The 13,213-nt window shown below is 44.4% G+C and overlaps 1 protein-coding gene across 1 annotated transcript in view; it reads right to left on the reverse strand.

The window, feature by feature from the left end:
- Positions 1 to 13,213, reverse strand: part of LOC129327573 (dynein axonemal heavy chain 9-like) — a 262,554-nt gene that overhangs the window by 24,255 nt on the left and 225,086 nt on the right. The window lies entirely within an intron of this gene.

Here is a 13,213-nt window from a genome sequence, read left to right on the forward strand (position 1 = left end):
GCTCAACAGAAGTTTTTACAAATTTGCAATGTTGGCACCTTTACTAACAATCCACTAATTCAGACATGCATATGAACACTTGAAGCTGCTTTATACTGAATCCAATCATTGGTCCTCCAAGGTCCGAATTGTCTGTTCAGACTGGCAGGCCATGGCAGCAGCTCTCCAAGAGACATGCCTTGTTGCCTCTTACCTGATCCTTTCAGCTGGAAATGCCAAATATAGAACCCTGGGCCTTTTAGTTAGAAATCTAGCAAGCCAGGAAAAAAACACATGTTCTTCTTACAAGAGGCAATTATTTTGGCTACGCAAGTGTATTCACATACACTTAGGCTCTTGGGCACTTGTCAATGTGGAGAAACTTTAGATCCAAATGAAATGAGACAAGAGAAGATACCCATAGATTCCCCCCCCCCCCCGAAGTTTTTATGCGAATGCAGCTGAAGCCAGTTGCTTGAAAAGGGGTAACCACGATCTTGGAAATCACTGCGGCTTCTACTAGTTAGTTGGCTGGTTCACACCAAAATTTCTCCTCATGGTCACAGCCCACTGATGAAAATGTGCTGCTTGTCTGCACAAACCAGCTATTAGGTACAGAGAGTGACTCTCACTCAGGCAAAGCATTAGGTACTTCAATAAACTAAACTGGTAGAAAAGAATAATTCTTGATCATCTTTCTTCGTGTATTAGCTGGCTTTTAAAGAGTGGATTTTGACATCACAGGAAGTAGGTGGCTTCTGAACAACCAGGGCTCCTTTCCAGGTGTGTTTGGAATTTGAAATCTAACTTCCTGTAGAGTCATGACTTAAACAAATACAGTGATCTCACAACAATAACAGCAGATTTGGAAAACATAAAATTTACAATCTTCTTCAGCAAGGTGTAGTTATCAGGATCCAAAGATCAGACGGATAGCTTTAAGCCACAGTGAGATAATCAGGGTGTTTTGGACAAGAGAGAATCATTGTGAGGTGTGAAGAGTTTCTTATCTTGGCAGTGCTTTGATGTGTGAAGCTCTCTAAAAACCTTGCACTTCCAGAAGAGTAATGGATGATTGTGTAGTGGCTTCCAGATACAGACTAAACCATGGCTTTTAGCGACATATTTAAAAAACAAGCGTAATTATTATGATAAACTTTCAGGGAGTACATTACCTAATCAAATACATCAAGTGGGTCCTCAGTTGACAAGACATATGACAGGTACGTAAACAGCTGGGTCAATAGGCAGCGCAATGCCAAAGATGCGGATTGTGACATTTTTATGGAAGCTTCACATGTATACAAGATAAGATACAAATTATTCCATCAAAATCTTACTATATAAATGGGTAAGCATGTAATCCTGGCACACGTGCAGTCCGAGCAAGCCTCTGGGGCTTCAGAAGGGTCCGCAGGTCAGGTCAGCTCTCCTCAGCACCGATTGGACCAGCCTGCATGGGGCATACCCAGCTGACCTGCACTCCACCCCCAAGTCTTCCACCCAAGCCTCTATCTGTGGGGAAGGGGGAGCATGGCTTTCTTGCCCTCCCCCCCACCAAGTCTTCCCCTCCCAAGCCTGGAAAAGCAACAGAGAGGCACGAGGAAGGGGGGGGGGCACAGCTTTCTTGCCCTTTCCCCCAAACCTTCCCCTCCCAAGCCTGGAAATGCAGTGGGGGTGCAGGGGGCAGTGCAGCTTTCCTGCCCTTCCCCCCCCCCAAGCCTTGATCTGCAGAGGGGGATGGAGGGCAGTGCAGCTTTCCTGCTGGACCTGCAGAGCCCAGGTCTACTTGCCATGGCTTTGTAAGGTGTGTAGTAGACCTGGCCTCGGGACTTGTGGAGGCCAAGTCTACCTGCTGCAGATTTGTAGGGCAGGTAAACCTGGTCTTTGTCCCCTCAGCCAGGCCACTGGGGGGGAGGCGGTGGAACACAACTCCCCAGGTATACTCCCTGCTGGCACAGCATGCTCCTGCGTGCCACATTGGGTTATTTCAGCCCAAAGCAGGCCCAATTCGACCCACTGTGGAGTGCAGGAGCACTCCAGGGTCCTGGGGGGGTCTATACCCCCCACAGTGCTCCTGGGCTCCACAGCAGTCCAAATCAGGCCTGAGATTGGCTGGCGGAGGGAATGGCCTGCCTGCCTGCCAAGCCCTCCACAGCCTGATGGCGCAAGGAGACAGCAGGACAGATGGGCCCACCTCCCAGTCCTTCCCCACTGCAATTGGCCAGCGCTGGGGAGGGGGTAATGCCAGGCCCAGCCGTCCTGCCCTCCCCCTGCCCCAAACGGGGTGAAGCAGAGGGAGCAATGCCAGGCCCAGCCGCCCTGCCCTGCCCTGGACCAGATTGGGACGCGGTGGAGGCGGCAATGCCTGGCCCACTAGCCCTGCCCTTTCTAGAGCCCGTTGTATTTTTTCCCCACAACGGGCTTTGTTGCTAGCCTAGGTCAGAATTCAGCCTTGAGAGAGCAGTAATTTTATCAAAATGTTAAAAAATTAGACATTCTGGAAAGATCACAATTCCTGAATATGCACAGTCATTTCATTGCCTTGTATATTTGTCAATGGAGGATGCACTTTGAGCATCTGGTGAAAGGGGTTCCTAGTGTCTAACTCACGTAATCACCCACACAATCAGTATGGTGCTTCCTCACAAAAAGTGTAAGTAGTGAAATTTACTGCTACAGGATTAAACAGGATGTTTAATTGATTTCAAAAGGGGGATTAGACAAAATCATGGAAGATCATTTCATCAGTGACAAATGAACAGAGTACTGAGACAATAGCCCACTGAATACCAGTGCTGGGTGGCAAGAGAGAGGGTTTGGCAACCATGTCATGGTTGTATGTAGATCTTCCAGGACCATCTTGTTGGTTTCTGCATGAAAGAGGATGAACTATTGTTCTAATCCCACACGGCCAATCTTATGTTTGTTTTGAATGTGGCCCATGAAATGAGAGATGCAGGTACAAGCAGAAGAGTGAAAAAAGCCTCAAGATCTTAAAGAATAAAATTTGACAGAACACAGCAGGTACCCTAAATAGTAGGATGAAAATGGCATAAAGAGTTGTTCTGTGTTTCTCAAATGTCTTTTGGTTCCATTGTCTTGATGAGAAATGACTGATTAATGGGGTTTGGATTCCAACCAGCTTTGTGCATCAATCCATGGGATTTGACAGGTATAAAAACTGGGGCAGCGTCTTGCCATACCGCTGAAGTTACTTTTACCATTAAACTAGATACAGTATGAAGCCACTTTATGTTTACAAGAGACCATAGTCAGTAATAGTCCCACACCAAGTCAATCCAACCTGTAGTATCATAGCCTCTACGCCTAAAAAGAATGATGTGTAACTACCTTTCTTATCACACTTTTTTCCAACTTGCCATACTGTCTCTCTTTTTAGCCTTCCTTCATGATTCATGGTACTCCACCTCAGGGTAGAAAAATGATGAACACAATGGAAGCATAGCCTTCTACTAAATTAAAAGCACCCAAAATAAGTCTTTGCCAATTCAGAGCAGCACCAGCTTTCCTAGTTACCATGTCATTTATTAGATCACCCCATTCTTTTTTGGCAAGGGCAGTGGTCTGGCCATCTATTCCCAGTTTTGCATTTTGAAAAATTCCACATAATGCACACACATTCATATGCACACCCTTTTGTTTTAAAAAAGTTAAACTGCCATTTATTCAGTACCAGAAATGTGGGCGGGGGTGTAAGCATGTGTATGTGGCTCCTGTCGAGAAACAGATTGTATATAGCATTCACAGGAGTGAAGGTGCGTACGTAAATGACTGGGAAAGAATCCAAGGACGGATAGCGTGAACGCACAAACGTACACAATATGCGTAGGTGTCCAAATTTTTCTTTTAAAAAATAGACTTCCAAATATCTTTAAGTCTGTGGATCTTACAAAGTAAAACATGTATCATGAAGACGTAAGAGTTGCTATGGTAACTCCTGGAAATAGTACCGTACAAACTAGCAATTTACTTCATCACAGATTCCCTCCCACTCCAGCCAGCAGAGGTACACTTGTACACGTACCATGGGGTTATCTTCCCCAATTTATACACATATACTTTTCCAGGACCATCTGACCCGCTCGTGTCATGAAGCTGGAAGCAGTCCAACTGCAAATAGGCAGTGTAATAGAAAAACTTCTGAAGCTTTGTATGATTTGCCAGGAACACCTTGCTTAAAGCATCCTCACCATACTAAACACATTATTCCACACTGAATTTTACTCCAGTTTTGCAACTTAACTGCGCCAGTTTTCCCCATTCCTTACACAAAGTATTGTTCATCTGTGGATTTTTTATTCTTTGAGTTATTCCTTGTCATTTTTTCTGACCACCACAAAAGTGGCAACCCCCAAAGGATAAAAGACAGCCTTCTTCCTTTAGGGCTATTTAAGGCAGGAGAGGGTTGTTTTTGACTGGCAAAACTACAGAGAGGTAATGTGCGCTCCCGGAAATGCTTGATGATGTCACTCCCGGAAGTGACGCCGCTCCTGGAAGTGACGCCGCTTCCCAGAACCCAGCACAATGCATTACAATGAGATAAATGTTAGTAAGCTTGGAAAATTACACTATTATGAGAAAGGGTTTTTTTTCCTTTCTGTATCCTCTATAAAAAGTGAAATCTTCCATTCCCTTTCCCAAACATTTCATTTCTTTGGAATCATATTTTAAAATATGCAAGAAGGAGGGGGCCTCTAAAAATCCAAAACCCATCTCATAAATCTAAATTCTAACAGATTCCCTCTGCCAGCATAGGAAAAAAATCCAAAATTCTTTCTCAAAATTCCACAGAGTCTGAAATTCCTAATCTAATGAATATTGAATTTTCAAATTTTCAGGGAGGATTTTGCTTTACTAGAGGAATTCAAAAGAAGATACTCAACTTTAGCTGCATTAGATTTATACTTAGTTTAAAAGGGCTTAGTTTCTACCTTACCAATAGCTAAGCTGATGTGGCATTGTGAAATGCTCACAAATATTCCAGTGTTCCAGACAAACAATATTCATAAAAACTTCCTTAATATCCATATGTCCACTGCAATTTCAGTGATGTTAATCAGCTGAGGGTGGGGAGAACCATTTGAGTTACATTAAGACATAAGAACATAAGAACACCTATATGCTGACGAATATATTGATGAAAGCCTTCTGTGACTTGGACACAGATATCCATTCCTAGAATAAAACTGGAACTGATATTTTAACTAATACAAATAACCATAACTGATATATTTAACTAACATGCATTCAAAAGCTGTAGGAACCATAACAATGTCAACTTCATTCAACAAAAGAATGAAAGCAACACACACATACATGCATAGTCCCACCCACCCCCATGAAAAGAAAGCAGAATGAACTCAAAGCAGCACACATACACACACGGCCCCCACACAGCCCAATGAAAAGAAAGCAGAATGAACTCAAAGCAGCACACATACACACACAGCCCCACCCACTCATGCCCCCAATGAAAATGAAACAGAATGAACTCAAAGCAGCACACACACACACACACAGAAACCCCTGAATGAAATGAAAGCAGAATGATCTCAGAGCAGCTTAACCTCCTCTGGAGAGCTGGCCCCAGCAGCTCTGCTTGCTCTCTCTCTCTCTCTCTCTCACTCACTCACAGAGGAATGAAATGAAAGCAGAATGAACTCAAAGCAGCTTAACCTCCTCTGCAGAGTCCGCGCCCCAGCTCTCTCTCTCTCTCTCTCTCTCTCACACAAACACACAGAGGAATGAAAAGAAAGCGGAATGAACTCAAAGCAGAATGAACTCAAAGCAGCTTAAGCTCCTCTGCAAAGCCCGCACCAGGCCTGAGCACCAAATGCTTGCTCTCTCTCTCCCTCGCCCCCCTCTCTCTCACTCACTCACTCTCTCTCTGTCACACACACACACACACAAGAATGAAAAGAAAGCAGAATGAACTCAAAGCAGCTTAACCTCCTCTTCAGAGCCCGTAAGGCCGAAGGAGGAAGGAATCACATGGGCAGATTCCAGAGCTGCCAGAATGCCGTTCCGGGGCTTTCCTCCTCAAAAAAACCCCTGCCAATGCTTAAAGAGTGGGCAGGAACTTCCTACCTGGAAGTTAGTAACCATAGCTGGGAATCTCTCTCCAGGATTTAGAATGGGATACCCGCCAGAGTTTGGGAACAAGCTATCTTTCATTCGAGCAAGCTTTGCAGTTTAAATTTTGAAAGAGAGGAGGAGAAAGAAGAGCGTTTAACTGAGATAAGCAAAAACTGGGATGTATCATGCAGCTTTGGAAACAGTGGCTCACTGGGACTCTGATGTAGGATTAACAGTTTTGCTGTTGGTTCTTAGGAACTAATTTATTTCCTCTGTGCTCCGCTTGTATATTTGTAAATAAATAAAACAAAGATACTGGATGTCTTCACCCAAAGGAAACAATGCCTTGCACTGCACCAGATCGTCTTCCTAATCAAGGAAGTAGAAAACAAGCGCACTGCAAATTGACTGACCTTGGCAACAATGGTCACAATACAAATAGCCCCTTTACGCAAGTGGGGAAGGGTTGTGTATGTGCATTGTCAACTCCCACACTGGAACATAACAACAACAACAACATTCGATTTATATACTGGCACATCTGATATGGGTATGTGTTCTGAAACTCCCCGGCCAAAAATATACACAAAAATTACTGCTTGGGGTTGTTACTGTGATTTTCTGGAACAGTTACACAAATCCAGGATTCATAGGCATTACAAACACATACACATAAACACCCGAAAAATCTATGAAGTTATTCATGTTCAGGTGCTTAACTTCAGCAGCAGTAGGCAACAAGTTTTTCTTTGATTCTCTGAATATAACACTAATAATAATAATAATAATAATAATAATAATAATATATACCGCCCTTCAAGACGACTTAACACCTACTGAGAGCAGTTTACAAAGTGTGTTATTATTATCCCCACAACAATAATCATCTTGTGAGGTGGGTGGAGCTGAGAGAGCTCCCAGAAGCTGTGACTGACCCAAGGTCACCCAGCTGGCTACAAGTGGAGGAGTGGGGAATCAAACCTCGTTCTCCAATTAAAGTCCCATGCTCTTCTTAACCACTACACCAAACTGGCTCCCAGGCAGTGGCCCAGAGAAGGCAGCCCCCAGCCAGTGCAAGCCAAATGCAGGGCCCGCCAGAGCTGCCAGTGAGGCCAGTTTCTACTCCTTCCTTTTTAGTGAGGGCAGGGTCCTTTGCAGGGCTGTTTCTTTCTCCCAGTTCATAGCTCTGCAAGTAGAATGGCTAGGAGCATCTTCTTCAGAAGTCTGTAGAATTGAATCTCTTGGGGTCCAATTCATTGAAACTTGAGAGGTCTTTAGTGGACAGGCAGCGATGCTGGGTGAAAAATAGCCACACCAGCCCTAGCCCCACCCCATAAAGTCTCCCCACAAAGAATAATGGAACCCAAATAATTCTGGAATCCAGGAAAAACTCAAACCTGAATCCTGAAATGGTACTGGATACCCAGATATCGCTGAATATCTACATCCTTCACAAAATCTGAAAAATACCATTTTTTCAGGTGCACATCCCTAACATATGTTTGGGCTACATCATAGTCTGTTTCTGAAGAGGGGGGCTTGTTGAACAGGCTTAACAGGTGAAACTCAAAAGTCCCAGTTATATGTGTGGATGCATCTACAGTTCACAGACACTACATTTACAGTGCAAACCTAAACAGAGTTACACCTTTTAAGCCTACCGAAGCAGCTTTCCTTAGAAATGCAATTAATTTAAAGAGCCACTTGTCTTACTTCCAAACAGATAGTCACATCTTGTAGTGATTCTTTTACCATCTCCCAGGAAGTGTATCCTTTCAAAAAGTTATACATTTTTAGATATATAGAAAGAGGCAAAAAAGAAAGAATAACCAGTTGTCTCCTTGTGTGATTAGGCTTACAAAATAGAATCAGAATAGGGAGACTGAATGAAGACAGAGAGAGGACACCTTCTTCTTTCATTCACGCTTCTAGAAAATGACACAGGGTTCTTTTCTGGAGGGAACAATCAAAATCATTCTTAGTGGGTGTTCCCTCACTTCTCCTAAACTCATGGAATCATTTTCTAACATAACATGGCTCTTGCACCGTGTATCCACACAGAACTCATTCTTAAAAATAGATCCACTACACTGTTCAGTGGAATTTTGGGAGTATGTGATGGTAAGACAACTGGGCATGTAGACAACCAATTAATGAGGGCTACCTTTCTGGGTTTTTTTTAAAAAAAACACATCATTTCAGTATTATGACACAAAAAAATTGTGTCTTGGCTTGTTTGTGAAGAAGCTCCTTGCCCTCCATTTCCAAAGTGTTTATCATGTAATCCAATTATTTAATATGTAATAAGAAAATCTCTGCCAAGCTTTGATCAGTACCTTGCTCTGGTTGAGTAGCTCATTGTTATTTAATTTAGTGCCTGAACTCAGCTCAGTGAAGCAACAACATATGAAAATGAAAAGCCCTTCAGGGATTCAATTAAGTCAATCATCAAGTGAAGGTTGTGACATTCTGACTAATGGATAAAGATGGCGGTTAAATGAGGAATAGCTAGTGCTTGAACTCTTCCAGGTAATAATGGATTCCAACCTCCAAGTATTTACAACACTTGGCAGCAATTATGACAGTGTCTCTGGCATCAGTATTTCAGGAAGGATGGAAAATTTAGCCCAGAGTTTAGATGCAGCATCAGCTTTATGCATTCTCTTTAGACACTCGCCTCCCCATACACCTTCATAAAAAATTGCAAATAGTGGTGAAGGAGCAGCTGCGGCTGCTCTTGCTTCCATACTGGGTGTTGCACAAAATTAAATGGACAATGAATGCTGATGACAACAAAGGTCTCTCTCTGCTTTCTTCTCACCAACCAAATTGTTATAGATGCAGGAAACAGAATAGAGGCCAGACTATGTTACACAGGGGCTGTGATGATAAGTTGGAGTGTGAGAAATCAAAGCTGCCACTCCTCTCTCCCTCTGTCTCCAAAAGCTGCCAGAAGAAAAGGGTGCCATGTTGTAGAGGCTACATTAAAAGTGCTCAAATTCATTTTCTAGCCTTCACATCTATGTTCCAGCACAATCACAAGGCAAATGCATTTAGGCCTTTGAAACTTAGATGGAAAGCTTGATTACCAGTACTTTTTAAAGATTCCATTTCCTGAAGGACAGCATACTCCCTTAGGAAACAACCTGACCACTACTGTCAACTTTGGAGGCCCTGCTTCAAGTATCCTTGTCTCCCCAGATTAGGTGGATGGGATTCCAGGCCTCCCAGTGGGGGCAAGGGATCCCCCATTCCCACCTTCCACCCTCTGCCACCACTCCTGGCCAGCAGGGGGGGGAAGGTGGGGGAATAGGCCTCCCAGTTGCACTCCCAGGACAGTGCGACAACATTACTCGCAGGAGTTATGTCATCACACTGCAGGTGTGCTCCCATGCATTACAGCAGGCCAACTGGGTCCTAAACAGGCAGGCCCATTTGGGGCCCAAATCAACACACTGGGAAGTGCAGGAGTGCTCCCAGCCCCTGCATGATGACATCACTCCCCAGAAGTGATATTATTGCTCCACTCTGGGAGCGCGCCCAGGAGACGCAAAAAGATCCTGATCCCTGTCAGGAGGGTAAGGGGACCTGGCAACTCTAGGTGGGTGGCAGCCTGAGAAAGGGCCTTCTCAGAAGTGGCACCAAAACTTTGGAACTCTCTCCCCTTTTTGTTGCCACTCTCTTCCTTTTTGTTGCCATCTTCCACCAGTGGGTGGAGACTTTTTTGTTTCAATTGGCATTTCCTCAGTGATCCCTGCACCCTCCCCAATGTTTTAACCGTTGTTACTATCTTTTGCATATATTTTAAGTTGTGGTTTAAAATTGTTTTAATGATGTATTTATGTCTTAGTTTTAGCAGCTTTTGAGATTTTAATTTGTATGTTTTAATTTGTTAGTTGACTTGCTGGCCCTGTGAGGGCAGAAAGGTGGGGTAAAAATTCAGTAAATAACAGCAACAATTTCTGGAATGTCCTCATTCAGTTATAATAAGGAGTGATGCAAGAGTAGGCCATCTCAACCAATAATTTTTTTTCTTTACGGTGTGCACAAAAACAGGGGACACTGTTCTCTCAGGTCCTTCCAACCCTCTAAGGGAAATTTCAGATAAAAGGAATCATACAAGACCAAAGGGAATATTCTAGAATATTTACAGATAAGTACACTATACAAACTCCTCCATCACTTCCCAGATGGGTGTATATGGGAGAGGGGGCTGGTCTTCTGAGTGTTCTTCTCTGCTCCACAGAGAAGTCCAGGAGGCAAGAAATCAAAGGAATAAGGAGAAATCACAATTATGCAACCATTGCTTTAAAGGAGGGAAGGAAGAAAAGTAACAGTCTAGCTCCCCTCTCTGCAAAAGCATTTCCATTTTCAGGGTTGCTCTTGCCCTTAAATTCAGTGTGGGAAGCAATCTTTCAGCAAAAAAACAGACAACCCCCTTAAAATAGTTGTTTTTGCAGGATTCCATTTCCCTCGCTTCTCACCATCAATACAAGTCCAAAACAAACTTGGAAGAAAAACTACACATCCCCGGCTCAGTGTAATCCAGGTTTAAATCCATCAGTAATCACACCACTAACAGCATATACAGTGCCTTTCCATCTCATTTCTACTCAACCCACTAGGCTGGAAACACAGCACAGAAAATGCACCAGTGAGTATATCATCCAAACCTTGAAGATGGGGAAAATGAGGCACAGAGGAGTTGTCCACTGACATCCTCAGATGAGAGCACGTGGATTAGAAGTTACACAGAATCTACATCAGAAAACTAGTGAACCTAGGAAACAAGCTACCATTTAAAATTTAGGTGATCTTCTCCCACATTTGCAAGGCATAGAAAGGACCTATGCTCCATGCATCTTCTAGTTGATCATAGGGGTATACATTACTATAAAAATTAGTATTTTTCAGATTTGGGTATTTGGAATACCATATATATTCAGTGTTATCAATATTCAGGTCCAAAAATACCAGTATAGTATTCAGGTTTTATTTGGAATTCCTGATATATTCAGCTTCATTATTCCCTATGGGAGGATCTTTCTAGGAGGCTAGAGGGGCAATTTTTCACCAAAATTATAGACAATCTAACTCTATCAGTCCACTAAAGATCCACCAAGATTAGGTCAAGAGGTCCAACTCTATGGGCCCCTGAAAAGATGCCCCCAGCCACTCCCTATTATTTCCTATGGGGGACCTTTATCCAATGCTTTCTCCAAGACAAAGACGGAAACCTAAAAAAGAGTCTTAGAGCCTCGCTACAAGTGACATCTTCCACGCAAACGGCACTTGATCATTTTCGCAAGTCTTTCTGGGTACTGAAGTCCCTCTCCCACACCCCTTTTCCTTCTGTTCCTTCCCCTCTCCGTTAGCGCGGCTGCCTGAAGAGACGGAGAAAGCCTACGACAGCAGCTTTTGCAAATCGTCTTGCTGGGGGGTGGGGGATGCTCTGGAGAAAGCTGACATGTCGGTGAAGTCCTCCCCTCTCTGTTAGAACTGTTAGGATCGCTGCCTTAAAAGTCAGAGAAAGCCTGCGTTTGCAAATCGTTTCTCCAGTCGCAAGCCTGCTCTCAATGATCTTTGGGGGTGGGCAGCTGCAATTTTCTTAGCTTTCTCTAGAGTATTCCCCCCCTCCCCGAGCTGCCCGCTGCAACTTTGCTAATCGTCTTGCTCGGGGAGGGGGGAAAATGCTCTAGAGAAAGCTAAGAAAGTTGCAGCTGCCCACCCCCAAAGATCATTGAGAGCAGGCTTGCGACTGGAGAAATGATTTGCAAACGCAGGCTTTCTCTGACTTTTAAGGCAGCGATCCTAACAGTTCTAACAGAGAGGGGAGGACTTCACCGACATGTCAGCTTTCTCCAGAGCATCCCCCACCCCCCAGCAAGACGATTTGCAAAAGCTGCTGTCGTAAGCTTTCTCCGTCTCTTCAGGCAGCCGTGCTAACGGAGAGGGGAAGGAACAGAAGGAAAAGGGGTGTGGGAGAGGGACTTCAGTACCCAGAAAGACTTGCGAAAATGATCAAGTGCTGTTCGCGTGGAAGATGTCACTTGTAGCGAGGCTCTCAGCCAAACACACAAGCGCAACCATGCTGGACAAGCTTCCCAATGCAAACAAAACCAACAAAGCCCAACAATACCAACATCAAAGCAGAGAATCCCAATAGAACCAGAATGAAGCAAGGGACACGGTTGCAAGGCAACCACTGTCACTCAAAGATGCCAGTCAGAACCCAGGGCCAATGCAATGCAATACAGGGCCAAAAGAACCAACATTAAAACAAAGAATCCTGGAACCCCAGCTAGCAAGCCAGTAGCACCAAGATAGCTAGCCAGATCTAGCAATGGCATATGACAAGCAAGCAACACTGACACAGACACAATAACTCCCTTTCCCCTCTTCCTGTAGCCTGGGAAACCTGTAGAGTGAGAAAAAACCAAGGTGCTGCATCCCTTAAAAGGCAATTCCCAGATATTCCTGAATATATCCAAATAATTCAAGAATGTAAATACTCGTTTAGAATTCTAGCATCTGTGAAGACCACTACTCTTCCTGCCCTGTGCAGCAGCAGGGAGAGGGAAATTTAGACCACAGCAGACTGCACTCGGCTGCTTGTCAGGGAAACCCCTGGCAAGCAGCTGAGTTGGGGGTGAAGTGCCACTCTCCCTGCTGCTGCAGGGCATTTCACCCCGTCAGGCTGCACTCTGCCGCTTGTCAGAGGTTTCCCTGACAAGTGGCTGAGTCGGGGGTGAAGTGCCCCTGGGCTTAGATTGGGGTTTCCAGGGCAACAGGAGTTCAGACAGAGTTCAGAAAGTCCATCCCTACTGTTGCCAAGAGAATTGATTGAAAGGCGCCAGACTGGCTCGACGAACAGCTGATGAACACCACGAACAGGGCTTGGAACGAACACATGTTTGACACTGAGAGATCTCTGTCTTTTGGTGCTACACCTCTGAAGATGCCAGTCACAGCTGCTGGTGAAACATCAGGAACTACAATGCCAAGATCACGGCGATACTGCCCGGAAAATCCACAACAACCATCGTTCTCCGGCCGTGAAAGCCTTTGACAATATATTGAACACATGTTCTTCGAGAACAGGGCCTCATGAACAGCTTGCTTGTGAACAGCTGAT

This window comes from Eublepharis macularius, chromosome 4 (genome assembly GCF_028583425.1).
Source record: "Eublepharis macularius isolate TG4126 chromosome 4, MPM_Emac_v1.0, whole genome shotgun sequence".
NCBI classification, from domain to species: Eukaryota; Metazoa; Chordata; class Lepidosauria; order Squamata; family Eublepharidae; genus Eublepharis; species Eublepharis macularius.